We start from the raw sequence: 19055 nt of genomic DNA on the forward strand, positions 1-19055 counted from the left end.
AAATATGAAAAAGAAGTTAAGAGACTTAGAGAGTAGATAAGATATTATGTGAATCTGGGCACCTGGGTGGCTCAGTGGGTTAAGCTGAAGCCTTCGGCTCAGGTCATGATCTCAGGGTCCTGGGATCGAGTCCCGAGTCGGGCTCTCTGCTCAGCAGGGAGCCTGCTTCCCTCTCTTTCTCTCTCTGCCTGCCTCTCTGTCTACTGTGATCTCTCTCTGTCAAATAAATAAATAAAATCTTAAAAAAAAAGATATTATGTGAATTTAACTGTAATTTCAGAGAACAGACTCTACTTTACTAGTAATCTGGGAAATGCAAAATGAAACACTGAGATGCCATGTTACCTTTCTCCTCTTAGTAAAATTCATGATACCCGGTTCTGGCAAGACTATTAGACAACCAAGAAGTATTTTAGTATCTAGTTGGGGGTCTAAGTTGGAACAGCCACTTTGGAAAGCAATTTGACAGTTTTTGTTTTGGGGTCTTTGGGTTGTTGTTTTGTTGTTGTGTTGTATTGTGTTTTGCAAATTACTGCACACTCCCATTCTGCAAGAAAGGAACACGTATGAGTCTAGCAGTTACAAAGCCCAGGGACAAGTTATATCTATTCAGCTGCAAGGGCATCTGTAAAGAAGATGAAAGGTAAAACTGAGGGGCCCCTGGGTGGCTCCGTGGGTTAAGCCTCTGCCTTTGGCTCAGGTCATGATCTCAGAGTTCAGGGATCGAGCCCCACTTGGGGCTCTCCACTCAGCCAAGGGGGAGCTTGCTTCCCCCTCTCTCTCTGCCTGCCTCCCTGCCTACTTGTGATCTCTCTCTCTCTCTCTCTCTCTGTGTGTCAAATAAATAAATTAAAATCTTAAAAAAAAAAAAAGACAGAAAGAAAGGTGAAACTGAGGCAGTTGTGGGGATCATCTTGGTCATTCATTCATTCATTCATTCAATGAATAATTACTGAAGGCCTTTTCTGTAGGCCAGTAGTTTAAGGGCTTACCTTTCCCAGCTAGAGTCAGTTCTTACTTTTTGGGGTGTGAGGATACTCTGTGACCCCTCGAATCTGCTGTTTCTCCCTGTAGATCTGTGTTTTGAATGCTTTACTGCCCTTTAGACTTCCCACTAGGGAGAATCCAGAACACATGAAAGAAGAGTGCAGTTCATTCCGCCTGTGAAAGGTGAAAGAAGCACAGTTGAAATCCTTCACTCTCCATCCTGCAAGTTTCCCCTCAGTTCTGATCATTGCCTGGCTAGTCTGTCTTATGCTGTTCCCAGGCCTCATTTTCCATAGCAGTCGCTTGGTTGTTAAAAATACACTTGCAGTGAAATTTCTTGTAGTGAGGTTTAACTTGAGAGGGAAGTTTCTCGCCGCTTGATCATGATTTTCAGTTGTTTGATGGCCAGAATGACTTTTTACATCTCATTGTATGTAGACTGCATACAGGTACTGTATGCAAAGTCAATTATTAGTAAAGATTTCTTGGAAAAAAAAAAAAAAACAAGAATGTAAGTGAATGGATGACTTAGCAAAAATTGGGGAATTACGTTTAAATTTTATTTAAAATTTGTGGTCTATTGTTCTCGTGTGACATATACCTTTAATTGGAAAACCAGAGAGGAATTAGCATATGGTATATCAAAATATATCATGCTACTTAGAGTCGAAACCTAGGTGGAGGTACTGGGTTGCACTTTATCCTGTAGCTGTAAATTTGGTATTTTATGATTTTATAAAATTGGCTGCATCTAGCAAAAAAAACAGCATCTCCTGAATTGGAGTATCCATGCACTTGAATGTACTCTCAAATAGGCCCAAAGTATTTTTAAGCTTTAATTTTCCAATATCAGATCTCATTTTTAATTAAGGCTTAACTTCCACTCTCCCTTGCATCTCCATGGAAGGATTAGGCCAGGCCACATCACATCTGGCTGGGTCTGTGATGTCTCGGGGATTTATGAATGACAAGCGATATTAGAACTGGGGTCGCGTGCAGTCATCCTGAAATCAAAAGCTGAATGCTCCCTTCCCAGCTGCATAGGGTTGGGGTAAATAGGTCATCAAAGGCAGCATCCTCTCTGCGCTTTCCTTCTGTTTTCAGAATCTTGCCTCATAAAAATTCAGAACCAGAATCTTGTGGCATTCTCTAATGAGTAACCTGTAATCAAAAGCAAAGCTTTCTTTAACATTGGTTATGAAGAGGGCAAGGGAAGAAGTTCAGGCTGGAAGGGGTGTGAGGGAGAATCAGAAGAAGACCAGTGGGGGGTGCAGGCAGGCACTGGAAGTTCACCAGCAGGAGAGACTGCCTCTGCACCCACCCGGAAGACTCGTGGAAAGACAAGGTCATGGGCCTTGTCTATCGGAGTTCCCACTAATAAGATGAAAAATATGCAAACCAGTGAGTTCACACAGAAGTTCAGACATTCTTGGGGCATTACAGAGAATTATTTTGAAAACATACAATAAGATTATTGAGGGGCTGGTTTGTCAGTAAGTAGCAACGGAGGCTCTGGGAATGTGGGAGCCTTTCCTGAAACCGCACGGGTGACCGCAGGTCGCAGAGAGACACTCGTCCCCCTGTGAACAGGGCTGTCTGTGTCCGGCCCATGTGTATGGTCCATGAGACCCGACTGGGGAGCCCAGCCCTGTCTTCATTTCCTTAGTGACTGCAGCCACTGAGGCCATGTTCAGGAAGACTCTCAGGGTCACGCCCTGCCTCCGTGAAGCCCTGGGCTTCTGCCTCTTCTAAGGGTAATGTGCTGGGAAACAGGAAGGGGAGGAGCAAATAACCTAGATTTCACTAGGAGACACAGTGACCTACACGTAGACCCAAAATAGCAGCAATAGGTAATATATGGGAATGTATTTTGAAAAATTCCACGTGCTACACAAATAAAAGTTAATACTATTTCTATATAATAGCATGGGGCTTAGTGGATCCAGAAACTATAAGCACTGAGCCGTAGATAAGCTGGTCCTTCAAAAGAGAATCAAGAGCACCATTTTATCTAATCCATAATTCATCCTTGTGGAAATTCTGCTGGAGTTTGTAATGTGTGATGGCTGGTCACCTGCCGGTAGAGTCAGAGAACTTTATTTCTTAACATTGGTTATGGGCAGATACGAAATGAGAGAACAGATCTAATAATTCAAGTTACAATGCCTCACTTTCTAATTCTCAAAGGCCTTGGGCTGTGTAGCCTCAGGACCATGAGAAATAAGTAGGGATCACTCTCTCCATTTTCCAGGCAAGAAAACTAAGGCTCAGAGAGGGGGCATGGCTCACCCCCAGGTCACAGGGCTGATGGGCGCTTGCACCGTGGCTCTATCCTGAGTGGCCTCTAGGAAGCAATGCAGAAACGTGGCAGGATGTAATTCTATACCCAGAAAGTCAAACAACTGAACTGTAGCACCCTGGAGGCCAAAGTCCTTTTCCCATTTGCTGAAAAGTGTGCCTGGGGTGAAGATGTGTTTGCCTTCTCTCCATTTCTGTGTCACCTGTTGTACCTTCTCTTTCAGAGCCACATGCTTTTGAATGATCTGGACCAAAGAGAGCTAGCTCCCCTATTAGGGTAATTGCAACATGGTAACACTTAGCACACTCAGCACTTTCCACCTAGATGTTATCTCATTAACCTTCCTGCGTCCCAGTGAGGCATGTGCTACATGCGATATTGCTGTAGCCTCTGTGCCTCTAGGAAAAGAGCCAGTCCTCTGAGCCCCAAGATGAGGTCCTTTGGATCTGCAGCTATTTTGCTGGGTGACCGAGGGCTTGACACTGAGATTTCCTTTTACGAAATATTATTGGAAGGCCAGTGGCAAATACTATCTATTGCTCTATTCTGAGCACAGGTATTTAGAAGTCTCATTGCTATAAAAAGGGGTATATGCCTCCCTCTATGTTACTCAACATTGAATAACATATAGGTGCTTTTGAAATGTCTGTTACTTAATCCTGAGAACAATGTTGGAAGCAGGTATTATCTTCTCCATGGGAAATTGTTTATAGGAGACTTGGAGATGAAATACCTTGCCCCGGGACACACTGGTGTTAGATGGCAGAACAGGGTTTGTGCCCAGCTCCCGGTGACCTCAGAGTTTAGATGTAAGGTGCCCGCATCCCGTTGAAGGGCTGATTCTATGCTTTAACCCATGAGCTGAAGAGGCAGAGAGAGGACCCGAACAGACTGTTAGCACCAGCTAAATGTGCAGCCGTCCTTCCTTCTACTACCAGCACCAGGCAACTGGGAGCGGGGATTATGAAAGTGGGGAATAGGACAGCAGCAGCCCCCACGGAGCCCCTCGAAGCTCCTGGGCCTCTCCTCTGAAGTCAGGAAGATTCCAAAACCCAGACACTATTTCCAGGGCTCTGGGGCAGTCAGGGAGTGTGTGCCCATGCAGCGGAGATACAGGAGGGGTGGGAAGGGCTTTTCAAAAAGAGAAAGGAGGAGAGAAGTTGGAGAGTGTTTTGAGGGAGAAGAGATGGTCCTGCCAGGTTTCTGCCAACTCCTGATGTTCTAGTAAGAACCTCGGAGGAGACATGCCTAGTGGGACTAGAAGAATATTTGTTGATTTGTGAAAAAACGGTTTTCAATACACAGAGCCCTGTGTATTTTAAGGTTTGTCCTGCCAAATTTATAAAGAAAAGAAATGCTCCAGGGGCGCCTGGGTGACTCACCTTCAGCTCAGGTCATGATCCCAGGGTCCTGGGATCGAGCCCTGCATCAGGCTCCCTGCTCAGGGAGGAGTCTGCTTCTCCTTCTTCCTCTGCTGCTGCCCCGGCTTATTCTCCATCTCTTTCTCTGTCAAATGAGTAAATAAAATCTTTAAAAAAAAAAAAAAAAAAAAAAAAAGAAAGGAAAAGAAAGAAAGAAAAGAAATGCTCCAGGCGCAATGCCAGTGAAATGAAGGGCACATAGTTAATCGCATCAACAAGAACAACCTGAAACCAATTTTGATATGCCTTTACTGTATTTACATTAGCTTCCAGGGTTGATAGGACAGTCTTGCCAATAATAGCTTTTATATAAAATCGGCTTTAAGGGGAGAGGTAGTTGTGGTCTCGGGTTACTTAAGATTCAGGCCATAATTTCACAGCTGGAAACTCAACTTGCAGTATCCTTTGTGTGAGCAGATCCTTGAACCCAGGCCTTGGACTCAGGAATGGGTGGGCCTGAGCTGAGCTGCTCCCCACCTGCTAGCGGCCTGGTGACTTGCATGCTGGGTGTCCTTTTAGAGTAATGATGTGATCAGAGGAACTGACCAAATCCAATGCTCACTTTTACATTCTTGCTGGGAAAAGTGAATTCAGATTAGGATCAGCTTTACTAATAAACACTCCGGAAATAATCAGCCACCTTCCCCGAGGCTACATTTCTCATGCCATGTCCTCGTTCTGGGCATATGACTAATCTCAAAACTCTGATAAGTAGTGTGTGTTCAACGTAAATTATAAACTGGATGTCATGCTGACATTCTGGCCTTATAGTGATGAAACAGGTATTTCCAGCTCTGTCAGGTCAAACTCAGAGCCTAATGAATACTCTTGGAGGTCTGTAGCTCATTCCTCACCCACTTGAATTTCAGTAACTCATCTTCTGTAAACTAGCATAAAATTACACACTTCAGGTAGTCATTTGGTTATTCCCATTGACCTAAGTAGGTGAATAATAAACTGCCCAAAGACTCACATTTTCCACTCTTTTCCTTTTCCAAAGGGACAGGCTTTCCTCAGGGGCCTGTGTCAGGGTTTTATCATTCCTACGGGCAGATTCTCTCTTAAATCCAGGCAGAGTCTCTCTCGCTTTAATTCAGTTTCCGCTTCTTGTTAGGTCTTCAGAAGTCATGGGGAATAACCGTTTGATGTCCCATCCTTAAAACCCTCCATGAATTTGAAAACAGCAAACAGATTTATCCAGAAGCTTCCCTACCACAGGATAAAACCCTGATTCCTTTTAACTTTCAATTTTGACTCTGTTTCCTCCAATAGAGGCTCCTAAGTCCCCTCTGGTGTCTTCCTATTTCTCCTGTGTGGTGATGTAGTCAGGATGCATTCAGGGGCTCATTCTCTTTTGGGGACAGTCTGCAGGCAGGTGACCCCATCTCAAGCACACCATGGAGGAGAATGTCTATGCAATCTTGTGTCCTCCCTTGTATTGCAAGATCTCTGCCACTGTTCTGGAGAGCCCAGGCAATCTCCACGGAGAGAGGGCGTCTCTTCCCATGAGTCTCCCTATACTATCAGAAAAGCCTTTTCCTAAAACTCGGCAGGTGACTTATTCTCAGACCTCATAGTCTAGAACTGGGCCACAGGCCCAGAGAAGGGGGCTGCCAGGATGGTGCAGACCAGTCATCACTCATGCCCCCCACTTCAGCCCCACAAAAGGAGTCATTTCCTGAGCACATAGCTTTGTGCTTCAAATACAAATTTCAAAACAAAACTTCAAACAAAATCAAGGTTCTACCAGCAAGGATAAGGGAGGGGCCGTGGTCGCTGTTAGAGGTATTTGCCATGAGTGAGCAAAAATGGGGGATCATGGGGTGCCTGGGTGACTCAGTCATTAATCATCTGCCTTAGTGGCTCAGGTCATGATCCCAGGGTCCTGGGATCGAGCCCCGTATCAGGTTCTCTGCTGGGCGGGAAGACTGATTCTCCCTCTCCCACTCCCCTTGCTTGTGTTCCCTCTCTCTGTGTGTCTCTCTCTGTCAAATAAATAAATAAAATCTTCCCAAAAAAATGGGGGAGCAAAATGATTCTCCACATAGTTCAAAATATTAACAGTAACACAACAAAACAAGGAATAATTTAAAGCCCATTAAGTGCGGGTACTGTGGGAGCTGGCAGGCAGGCAAAGATGAACGCCACGGGGCCCTTGACCTGCAGACCTAGCTAACAAGCAAACGGGGCACCCCATGTCATCTCAGGATTGTATGGTAAGTGATAAGAGAAAGGCATGCAGTGTTCTGGAAGCACGGAGCAGAATCCCTTAGCTCGACCCAGGGGTATCATTCCTGGGGAGGGGCCAAGTGGACTGTTTGTGGGTGCTGAGAATGAGTGAGAATGTATTAGGCTAAGAAAACAATGCTGGGGAGGAATTATGTGGTGTGTGACTCTTGATTTTCTAATCTTTGTATAATATTTTATATTTTATTATTATGATTCCTCTACAGTTGATGAAATAGAAAATCCCCTTCAGGCCTGAGGGTGGTGTGCCCTGCAAGGGTCATTTCCCATGAGTTCAGTTTTTCATATTTTGTATCTGGATGAAATCCATTTTATGATCACTGAATTCCATATTTAAACAAGAAAGCCACTCATCCAGTAGGAAAATGTGCGAGGGAGTGAAAATGAATGCGGTTCTAATCATTGTGATGTCACTGGCTCTGTAAATGGTTTTTTTTTTTTTTTTTCTTAAAGATTTTTATTCTTATTGAGAGAGAATGAGTGAGAGAGAACATGAGAGAGGAGAAGGTCAGAGGGAGAAGCAGACTCCCCAAGGAGCTGGGAGCCTGATGCGGGACTCGATCCGGGAAATCCAGGATCATGACCTGAGCTGAAGGCAGTCACTCAACCAACTGAGCCACCCAGGCGCCCAATGGGTTTGTTTTTAAGTATTGTAAGACAACTTCAGTAATTGAAACTGAGGAGGAATCAGAGTGAGTAGAAGTCTATCACATGGAATTGTTTTATTACTTTTACTTATGTGTATGTGAAGATAGGGTGGCAGGGACTTGCTTATGAGGAACGTATGTTAAATTGATGAGTGATTTCCTTAGCATATTCATTACCTTCTTAAAAATGCTCTTCAGATGGTGGGGCACTTGGTGGCTCAGTTGGTTAAGTGTCTGACTCTTGGTTTTAACTCAGGTGATGATTTCAGGGTCATGAGATTGAGCCCCACGTTGAAACCTCGCAATGGGCATGGAGCCTGCTTGAGATTCTCTCTCCCCTTCTCCCTTCCCACCTCCCCCAGGCTCTCTCTAGCTCTTTCTCTCTCTCAAAAAAAAAAAAATAATAATAATAATAAAAAGCTCTTCAGATAATAATAGACACTGGAAAACAAACTCTTCTTTCCTCCTGCATCTTTTTCTTCTTTAATAGATGTAAACTTTAGCCTGGTTTGTGCTGAGCTTATTAGAGAAGTATGAATATGTAAAAAAAAAAAAATCGCTTTTTTAAACCTTTTTAGATCCATCCTTGGAGTTCTGTAGACATGTTTTCGTGAGAACACATTCCTTCCTCTTTAAATAAGTAAAAGATAACTGTTCCAATAAACACCCAGGCCAGCATTATAAACAGGCAATTCAGGGTAACAAATCATATAAAAAAGGGTTAGATTCCTTAACAATCGGGGCGCCTGGGTGGCTCAGTGGGTTAAGCCGCTGCCTTCGGCTCAGGTCATGATCTCAGGGTCCTGGGATCTAGTCCCGCATCGGGCTCTCTGCTCAGCAGGGAGCCTGCTTCCTCCTCTCTCTCTCTCTCTCCTGCCTCTCTGCCTACTTGTGATCTCTCTCTGTCAAATAAATAAATAAAATCTTAAAAAAAAAAAAAAAAAGATTCCTTAACAATCAAAGAAATGAAAACTAAAACAAGGTATCAATAAACAAATCGGCAGAAGGTTTTATAGAAGTATAAGTCAGTAAATAAAGCGCTTATGTCCGGGGCTGGTGAGAGGTTGGAGACAAAGACGGCCCCATAGCCAAGGTAAAGAAGGATTGACACTGTAGAAACCTTTCACTTTCTCTGTACTGTTTGCTTTTGTACAGTGTTAGTGAATTATCAGCAAGAGAAACATAAATTTTTCCAAGTGAGGGGAAAAAGTTAAAAAAGAAAGGAGATCCAGTCCTCCGACTCCTTTTGCATGAAGTGCTTCCAGTTGCTCCACGTGAAAACAAGGGTTGGCTGGCTCTCAGCCGGCTCATCCGAGCTTATTCTCACCTCCTTGTATTTTAAATCCCACCTGCCAGGGAAGCCTTTGTAGTCAGACTGGGAATCTCTCCTCTGATCCAACTTATCTACCCAAGGCTGACCCAACTTGAAAAACTGGAAAATAAAAATCAAAAACAGAACGTTCAAACGAGATGCTGAAAACTAGCCCAACCTGTACGTGAAATCAACACGTCTTATCCGTGTTCCACCAGTTTGTGCAGTCCACTGGAAGGACGGGAGACACAGGCTGGAGACCCAGGCCCCCCATGTGTCCCCCCCAACACTTTGAACCCCATCATTTTTCTCACCTACTAATCAGATCTGTTCCCCTAATTTAGGAGGCCGATAGGAGAATCTGGTGAGGCAGGAGGAGTGCTATGGAAAGAGAAGGTGATTAACCACATCATTGTGTGAGCCCTGGAGGATAAGATTTGTATCGTTTGTTTGGTATGAATACTGCGTAGAAAATTAGGAGAACCCAAGATGTTCATTAACACAATGATTTTATGAAGAAAATGCAGTGGTAATCTAATCCTGACGATTTCTCTTTTCAATTTTTATTTTTCATTTCAGGATCTCAGCACACTTAAATGTCACTTAGATCTTTACATCACAGCTGTACCATAAGGAGTGTGAATTGCTACTGGGCCACCAATGGTACTTGTGTTGACACATTTTTCCAGCACTCCTCCCCCTCCCCTTTAATAATGAGAAGTTCCTTGTTACTGGTGAGAGCCACCTGAACATTAAGGAAAAGCAGCCCCGATGTGTCCAGGTGCTGGGAGTTTAGGAAAGAAACCTCAGGTGAAAGTACAAATCGGATGACCACTTCTTTCAGGGAACCTGGGAGAGGGAGCTGAGCAGCCCACATGAGGGGAAGGGGCCAAGCAGAGGTTTCTTTTCCACAGCCACGGCGACGATTTAACCTACTGTGCAGTTCTTCTTTACCATGTTTTTAGATCTTGTTATTACTCTAGTTCCAGAACATTCCATGTGCTGACGCACCAAACAAGAGAGAGCAGTTTTCCTTTTAACTTGAGACAATATTTAAAGGGCAAGTTTGTCTACTGGTGGTGGCTGAATTGTGTCCCCCAAAATAGATACACTGAAGTTCTAACCCCCAAACATCAAAATGTGACCTCATTTGGAAAGAGGGTTTTACAGATGTAATTAAGTGAAAATGAGGCTGTTGACTGGCGTCCTTATAAAAAGGGGAAATTTGGACACAGAGACAGACACACGGAAGGAAGACGATGAAGATACAAGGAAAATGCGGTGAGACCAAGGGTTGGAGTGAGGCATGCTGGAGAATGCCTGAGGCTACCAGAAGCTGGGAGAGAAGCCTGGAACAGAGCCTTCCCGAGAGCTTCCAGGGGGAGCACCGTCTGGCCCACACCTTGATTTTGGACTCCGGGCCTTCAGAGCTGTGAGACGATCTGTTTCCATCTATTAAATAGATATCTGCCGACCTGATGATTCTTTCTTATGGCAGCCTTAGGAAACTAATATATCCACCCAAGTCATGCATTCTTAACAATGACTGGGAAAATGAAGGGAGAAACCTCATCCCATTCTAGCAGTGGATACTTGGGTGACAAAATAAGGATCAGGAATGGCTTTTTCACTATGGTGGTAGATTTTTCTGGGACACTCAGCCTGGAGTTGGTTCTCTTTCTGTAGAATGCAGAGAGCCGGTAAACCCTCCCTTTGCAGCATGGCAGAGAGGAGAGGTACAGGGGCACATGTATAGGCTGGTAGGGAACATACGGTCCCAATTTGGACAATTGCTTGGCTCTGTGTAGCATTCAAGGAGCTAACACTGTGCATACAGCTGCTTAAAGCCCAACATTTAGGGGTGCCTGGGTGGCTCAGTCAGTGAAGTGTCTGCCTTTGGCTTAGGTCATGATCCCAGGTTCCTGGGATCCAGCCCCAAGTTAACTCATCAGGTTCCCTGCTCAGTGGGAAGTCTGCTTCTCCCTCTCCCTCTGCCCCTCCCCCCTACTCATGTTCTCTCTCTCTCACAAATAAGTAAATAAGATCTTTAAAAAAAAATTAAAAGCACAGCATTTTACCAAATGGAGACAAAGACAGTGATAGGGTTCACCAAAGGGAATGAAAGTCCTAAGACCAGGCAGTGACCCATCTAACGCCAACCATGGAGACAGGAATTAGGGGCAAGAGGGTTCAAAGCAAAACAGAACTGAAAATCTCAAGAATACCAGGAACTGGACCCTATCTGGCCAAGGACTTTTTCCTTTTGCTTTGTTTCTTCTTTTTATTTTTCTTTAAAATTTTCTTGGGAAGAATCACCACTAAAGTGGAATGCCAGTGCTTAATCTTTGTAGGTGTATTTGTGGGAGTAATAATTTACTCCTACCTGTGTGTGTCATTCTGTTATATGGATTCAGTTCTCAGCTCATCCTTTTGTTATCTTCTTAAAAGAAGCCAGAAAACATGGGGCGCCTGGGTGGCTCAGTGGGTTAAAGCCTCTGCCTTCAGCTCAGGTCATGATCCCAGGGTCCTGGGATTGAGCCCCTGCATCGGGCTCTCTGCTCAGCGGGGAGCCTGCTTCCTCCTCTCTCTCTGCCTGCCTCTCAGCCTACTTGTAATCTCTGCCTGTCAAATAAATAAATAAAATCTTAAAAAAAAAAAAAAAGAAGCCAGGAAACAGGGGCGCCTGGGTGGCTCAGTCGTGTGCGTTGGGCTCAGGTCATGATCCCAGAATCCTGGGATTGAGCCTGAGCCCCGCATCAGGCTTCCTGCTACAGGGAAGCCTGCTTCACTCTCTTCCATTCCCCTGCTTGCGTTCCTTCTTTCGCTGTGTCTCTGTCAAATAAATAAATAAAATCTTAAAAAGAAAAAAAAAAAAAGCCAGAAAACAACCCCCCAAATCCTAAGATATTATTAAAGAGAAGAGTCCCTGGACCAAAGGGTCCCCTCGTGAAGGCAGCCCTGAGCGGGCAGACCCCAGGTTAAAGCTCCCTTACCAGAGATGCGCTCTACTCACACCCAGCCTCTATCTGTGCCAAGGTTGGACAAAGGCCTCAGCCCTGAGCCTTTGTTTTCATTGTCCTGAGACCCAGCTCTTTTCTCCTTTGTCTTAAGAGTAGGCCAGGGTGGGAGCGGCAGAAGGACTGACATCAGAGAGGATCCTAGCAAAAAATGTTACAAATTTAGGGTAATTTCCCCTATTTATCTCACCCTAAAAAGGAAAAGAAAAAAAAAAAAAGAAGAAAAAAAGCTTCTTTTGTCAAAATAAAAAACATGTGAAAAGTGCAAGTTTGTTGTTGTTTTGAAGATTTTGAACAGACGAGTGTTTTCCTTGGTACTGAGTTTCAAAATCAACACACTGACACCTGCCCGAGAAAGGAAAAACGAAGTCAGCTCTGTCATCATCCTTCCCCAGCAGCGCTCCAACGCGAAATGAAAAGCATCTCCTTGGCCCCTGCTGCCCCCAAACTAAGCTCTGCACAATGCTCCAGGACCCGCCCTGGCCACCCTCGGCCACCCTCGTCAGCCCAGGTGTCAGGAGGGGAAGGAGGAAAGGTCACGTTGTTTGTACATTTGGTCGTCTCACCACTGCTACTGTGCTGGTGACATTGTTTTTCTGAGAGCTTGTTGTTCGTCGGGCTTTTAAAAACTTAAATTATGTTTCCTTTTTTTCTTCTTCTTCTATTTCCTGAAGGGTAAGAGAGAAGCAAACTTCCCGCAGCGGTGACTGTCACGGATTTTTCCTCTGCTGTACAACTGAGGGGCTGCAAGGCAGTTCTAAAACGCGGGATATAATTATAAACGTATCTGGAAATATTTTTTAAATAAAAAATTTTAAAAAGTCAAGAGGGGCTGGGTCACAGCCAAGTCTCCAGAAGGGAGATGTGTATTCTGGAGGGGGGCATTAGCTCCCCGCCAGAGGTGGTTTTAAAGTAATTTAGGGTCAAGTGGAAACTGATTATACTTACCTTCTGTATCTGATTATAGTGACCTTGGTTTTTGGTTTTAGAGAGGCTGGGTTCTAGCTTGCCGGGAAGCTGATCTGAGTGGCTCCAGACTTGAAACGTACTCCTGTTTCGTAGCGTCTCAGATGAATGCTGACCTGGCTGGTATTTAAGGAACAGCTTCGTGTTTGTCCGTTGTCGCTGCCTCCACACTCACCTTGACTTCCTCCTGCTTCCTTCCCTTTGTGTTGCCTCAGTCTCTAGCCGCAACACTTGCAGGCAGTGGAGGAGACTGCCCCAGGGACCCTGGGAGGATGGGGAAGTCATTAGTATGACGAAACTTGCCCTTCCCAGGTTCCGTCCACCATCTTTCTATTCTCTTGCTATTCTGTCCTTTCTCTTCCAGGCTAGATGGAACACTTCTTCTGTGGCTTTAAGTCGGGGGTAGGGAAGGGGTGTTTGGTCAAAGGGCATCGAGATGGGAACAGGAGAATCAAGGAGAGGAAACAAGGGGTGTAGAGATAAGGAAATCAGAGCTAGAAAAAGAGAAATAAATAGAAACAAAGACGATGAATAATACCTGATACAAAAAAGGGAGCAATGTGATAAAGAAGTGAGACGTAGAGATGGTCCTGCAGAGAGAAACAATTCAAAAATAGAAAAAATGTGAGAAACCTGAACACAAACAAACTTAGAAGCCCACGCAGGAAAGGAAAGAACCAAATGGAAGTAAGAAATAGAGTCCCAAACAGGAAGGACGTCTGAATGAGAAATGCAATTGAGGGAAGGAACAGAGAAGCTTTTGTGGCGTGTTTGTAGACCAGAGGGAGAACGACAGAACAGAGGGAATCCAGGAGTGTTTATTCCTTGCACCTAGCAAACAAAAATTCATTATTTTTTAATCACGGAAGAAATAGCTCTAAGAGCACCGGGCCTTTCATGCTATCAGTCTGTCTCTCACTCATCTAAATCCCTCAGGACTCCTTCAGAAGTGTGAGGAAATCCAGCACGAGGAAAACCACATTTCTACCCAGATGACTTTTATATAAAGTTTATTTTAGAGAGATAAGTTCTCACAGTCCTTCAAGCTGAGTTCCCTGTCCCGGGTGGTAAAAGATCTTGAGCTTTTTAGTGCCTATAAATCCCAGGGTAAGCGACAAAAAATATCTTGGTTCCTGGGGAACCTGGGTGGCTCAGTTGCTTAAGCTTTGCCTTCTACTTAGGTCATGATCCTAGAGTCCTGGGATAGGGCACTGCATTGGGCTCCCTGCTCAGCAGGGAGTCTGCTTCTCTAGCTGCCTTTCTGCCCGCCTCTCTCCTGCTTGTGTGCTCTCTCTCTCTCAAATAAATAAAATCTTAAAAAAAAAAAAAAACCAAAAACTTGGTTCCCAAAAATCTGGACAAAAAAATGAAATAATTATTTGCATGACTCTCATTTCAAAAGACTGCCTTACTGTTAATAAGTTAAAAGTTGTCTTCTAAGTTTAAATAATTTAACAACTGGAGTAATGAAAAAGTGTAAGTAAAGCATAAACAGATAAACGCAACACATACTCAGGAGAAGTGAAGATCAGTTATTGCATTACTGCGAACTGCTGTTACTAAACATTATGATAAATTACCAAAAAGATGCTTCTCCGCCCCCTTCTATAATTTTAGGTTATTAATTTTATTCGTATACGAGTGACTCTTACCTCGTGTGCCTCCCTTGCCCTATTTCTCTAATGAGGAAACAGAAGAAAGTAGGCAGTAGATAAAATACTCCAATTGGAACTGAAGCAAATGAGAAAAGATATCAGAAACAAATAACATTATTAGCTTTTAGCCCCATAATAAGCTCTTATTTATTTAGACCCTATTAATTTGGAATTTATAATAACTTGATTGGGATCTGGGCAGAAATTTTCCTTCATTTAGCAAACTCTGTCTTCCTAAGTAGTACAGAAGAGTGATGTAAATGAGCTTACAAGGGGAATGTTTGAAATACATCTTTGAGCACTTCAGGCAATCTCATATATGAATAATTAATATAAGAATACATATCATCCTTATCCAATAATTATCTGGTAATTCAAAGGAATTTGTTAGGTCACCCTGTAGAGAAGGGAGCTATGGGTTTATCACTGAATAGCTCTGTGACCATAGGCAAGGCACCTAGCTTCTTCCAGGCCTTGTTTTTCTTGCCTGTAACATGAAGCTGATAATATCATGTCTGCCTAGTTCAGGGGCTTCTTAGGAACGTGAAATAAGACAATGGGTGGAACCCATTTTGAAATTCATATGGTATTACGAAAATCTGTGTTATTTAAAATGAACTTACAATTCATACTTTTCACTAATTCAGTCTGACCTTCTGTCCAGCTGTGTACAGCAGTGAGGTTTTTATGCTTTATGTGGCTTCGGTGAAAGGAAATTCCCCAGTGAAATGTTGTGTTTGTGTGTATACACATACACACACACACACACACACACACACACGCGCGCGCGCGCGCGCGGATATAAATACTTACCCTCTTTCTATGCCTCCTATCCCCAAAAGATCTTTGGAATCATTTTTTGTATTCTGAGTACACTAAATGTACATAACAGCTTACGACTGCAGAATCTTGTGTGGACTTGAAGGGGTCTAAGCATTGGAGTCAAATTCATGATCTTCCATCTAGATGAGTTAGCTTAAACAGTGATCTCCTTCAGCCCCAGTTTCATTGTGTGTGAATAAAAATAAAAATACTAAATGGACAGAACTTTTGTAAAGACTAGGGGAGATCATGTACATAGCATAGTGCTTTAGAGATGATGATGATTAATATGAAAGATAAATTGCCTTGAGAAAATACTCGGAACTTGTCCCTTTGAATCTCCCGCTCCTAGTACAACTTAGCTCCCAAAATATGAAGCCAAGTGGAGTACTAATCACAGTGTCTGGTACAGTTTTATTTTTGTTTTTCACACATAGAAAACCTATATTGCTGTTGGTGAAATGTATGTCGCAAAGTATCAAAATGATGTTTCCTCAATTTTAAGACACTTGCTTTTTCACGTTTGAATGTTTTGGAAATCAGAATGAGCTTTAGAATCACTGTCAAAATAAACACATCAACTGCTAGGTATAGGAGTCTCTAAAAGCAATTGTCATTTGCTTGTGATGGGTAAATGCAGACAGCTCTTTCAGAATAAAGAATTTTCAGAGCCAGGGAGTATTGGTGTTTCTGCTTCACTCAGCTGCAAAACATCTATCTGTCAGTTTTTCAAGAGAAGTTGTTGAACTTCCTGCAAGATATAATCAATTAAAAAAAATTTTTTTTAAGGTTCTAAGCCAGGTGCCCTAGAGGTCAAACTCATAGGCAGTTTTCAGAAATGGTCACCTCTGCTTGGCAACTGCCAGTGTTCCAGTGAATCCAAGGAATCTGTAAATATGAGTGAGGATGGTGGGTAATTATGTGAATGAAATGTGTGCTGTTTGTTGGTATATATATATATATTTTTTTTTTTTCTGTGTTGCATTTCTGGTTTTCTCTCTCTGATTAAAACTGTCATTTTAATTAGATAAAGGAATCTTTCTTCTTTTTTTTAAAAATTTTATTTATTTATCAGAGAGAGAGAGGGGGAGAGAGCGAGCACAGGCAGACAGAATGGCAGGCAGAGGCAGAGGGAGAAGCAGGCTCCCTGCTGAGCAAGGAGCCTGATGTGGGACTCGATCCCAGGACGCTGGGATCATGACCTGAGCCGAAGGCAGCTGCTTAACCAACTGAGCCATCCAGGCATCCCCAAGGAATCTTTCTTCTAATTGACAGACTCAGCAGAGAAATTTCTTGCTTTTAAAGTCATGGGTTTACATAATTAAATTTATATTTGAGATGTCTGCACTTTTACCGTATGCATGTTACATACTTCAATACAACGTTTAAAAAGTACAGAAAGATGTTCCTGTGTATTTAGCTTGAATAACTGAGGATGTATCAAAATGTACCAGTTATAGCTTTTGAACTAGAAGGTATAATTTAAGTTTATTTATTTTTTTTTAGTAATTTCTACAGCTGACATGGTGAGAACTCATGACCCCGAGATCTACTCTACTGAGTGGGCCAGCCAGGTGCCCCTGAACTAGTAAGTATAATTAACCATTTATAGAACATACCTTCCTGGCTAAATCTTGGGCACTTTACACATGTTATTTAATAATAATAATAATAATGCTAATATTTATTAAGCATTTTACTCTGTGCCAGGTACTTATCTGCAAAGGGGCGTACCAACATCTCATTTAATTTTTTTAAAAGATTTTATTTATTTACTTGACAGAGAGAGATCACAAGTAGGCAGAGAAGCAGGCAGGGGTGGGGAAGCAGGCTCCCTGCTAAGCAGAGAGCCCCAAAGGGGCTCAGTCCCAGGACCCTGGGATCATGATCCAAGCCGAAGGCAGAAGCTTTAACCCACTGAGTCACCCAGGCACGCCTCATTTAATTTTTAAAAGACCTTATGAAGAAATGTTTATAGAAGACACATATAAGTTAGTTATTATATGAGAACACACAGTGTGAATATGATCAGGGAAAAATGAGAATCTGGGCAGTGTGACTCCAAAGGCTTGCATTTATGTACTTTTTCACAGTCACACTCAAAAATATACACAGTAGGTTCCATTGTCCTTACTTCACAGATGAGCATTCTAAAACACAGAGAGGTTAAGTACTATGACTGTATCACACAGCCTGTACCTAGAACAGCTGAGATTCGTACTTGGCCATATCTCCAAAGACACTCTTAGCTCCTCTATCACAGACAAGGTAATGCCTTTCCTGGGGAGGACGTGTTCTTTAGACATAGCTTTCTTTTACATCATATCACAGTGCAGCCTAAGAATAAGAATAGGTTGGGGCAGAGGGGAAGGGGAGAGAACCAGAGGAACAGCTCTTAGAACTTGAGAGGAGTTGCTACTGCACTCCGCAAATTGGAATTTTCCTCTTGCAGTAACCTTCTTTGGGTACAGTTGCTAATTAAATTTAGTTCACATCCATTGGGATATTATGCCATCAAGTCTCTCTAACTTGGCAATATATTTTCCATTCTGCCCCTCATTTGCCCCTGTATATCTACCCCCCCTTGAAAGAGAAAAGAAAACCAGAAAGTAATAAAGGACTTTATGAAGTATATTCCTCAAGCTTGGAAGCCCCACACAGGCAGTCCCTGTTGTCCTGCTCAAAGAGGGACCCACCCAGGGGGAAGACAAGCTGTGCTCCTTGATGCCAGCCTGGAAGGTGAGGCCTCTTTGAGCTTCCTCTGTGACTTACCCTTTGTAAATTAGTTCTAAGCCTTTGAGATTCCAACTATACCAATTTTAAAAATGCTAGTTTAAACAACAATTTATTTTGGGCCATTTCAGTTGGCTGCACTTTTCTTTATTAGTAACCAAAAATTATGATTGGAGTCACCTCCTCTACCCGTGGAAAAAAACCTTCATTTCTCCCCACCCTGAGGACATTTATAATAATGAGTTGGGACTTGCAGTGGAGAGGGAGCATTGAAAATCAAAGTACTATTTTGGCATTTTTAGCATTTTGGAAAGCATGCAGTACTTGTAGCTTAAGAATTTTCTAAATGTTGGGTTCTTGAGACAAAGGGGAAGCAGATATTGGAACAGTTTAACAAAATTGTCAATCTTTTGGAGGAGTTAACCGACTAGAATAATTTGCCGGTAGGAGCATCTTCTCCTTTCTGTGCGGTTCAGTCTTCATAAATGTCCGTTACAGTAGTGCGTATTACAAAGAAAGGTGATCCTTTCAGATCAGCATCAACCTAAACAATAAAAAAAGTTTCAGTGAGACCTCTCATTAACAAGATTTATGAAGTAAAAGGTTTTTTAAAAATTCCACAGTCCACCTGTTTCGAATGCTTGTCCTTTTAAACAGTGGGTTGAGGGGTGGGTCATTTTTTTTTTTCTTTGTTCTCAATTTCCTTTTCAGTTGCTACATAGTGACATGGTTAGCACCTTCAGCCATCAAGAGGGTCAAAAAAGAAAATAACACGCCCCTCTGGATTCTAGAAACGGGTCTGCACCCCAGCATCTGTTAGCTCGAAGTCAAAGCCCCGTGAATGCTGGGATTCCAAGCTTAAACCTCCACTCACAGGGTGCCTGGGTAGCTCAGTGGGTTAAGCCTCTGCCTTTGGCTCAGGTCATGATCCCAGGGTCCTGGGATCGAT

The sequence above is a fragment of the Mustela nigripes genome, chromosome 12, assembly GCF_022355385.1.
Source record: "Mustela nigripes isolate SB6536 chromosome 12, MUSNIG.SB6536, whole genome shotgun sequence".
NCBI lineage: Eukaryota > Metazoa > Chordata > Mammalia > Carnivora > Mustelidae > Mustela > Mustela nigripes.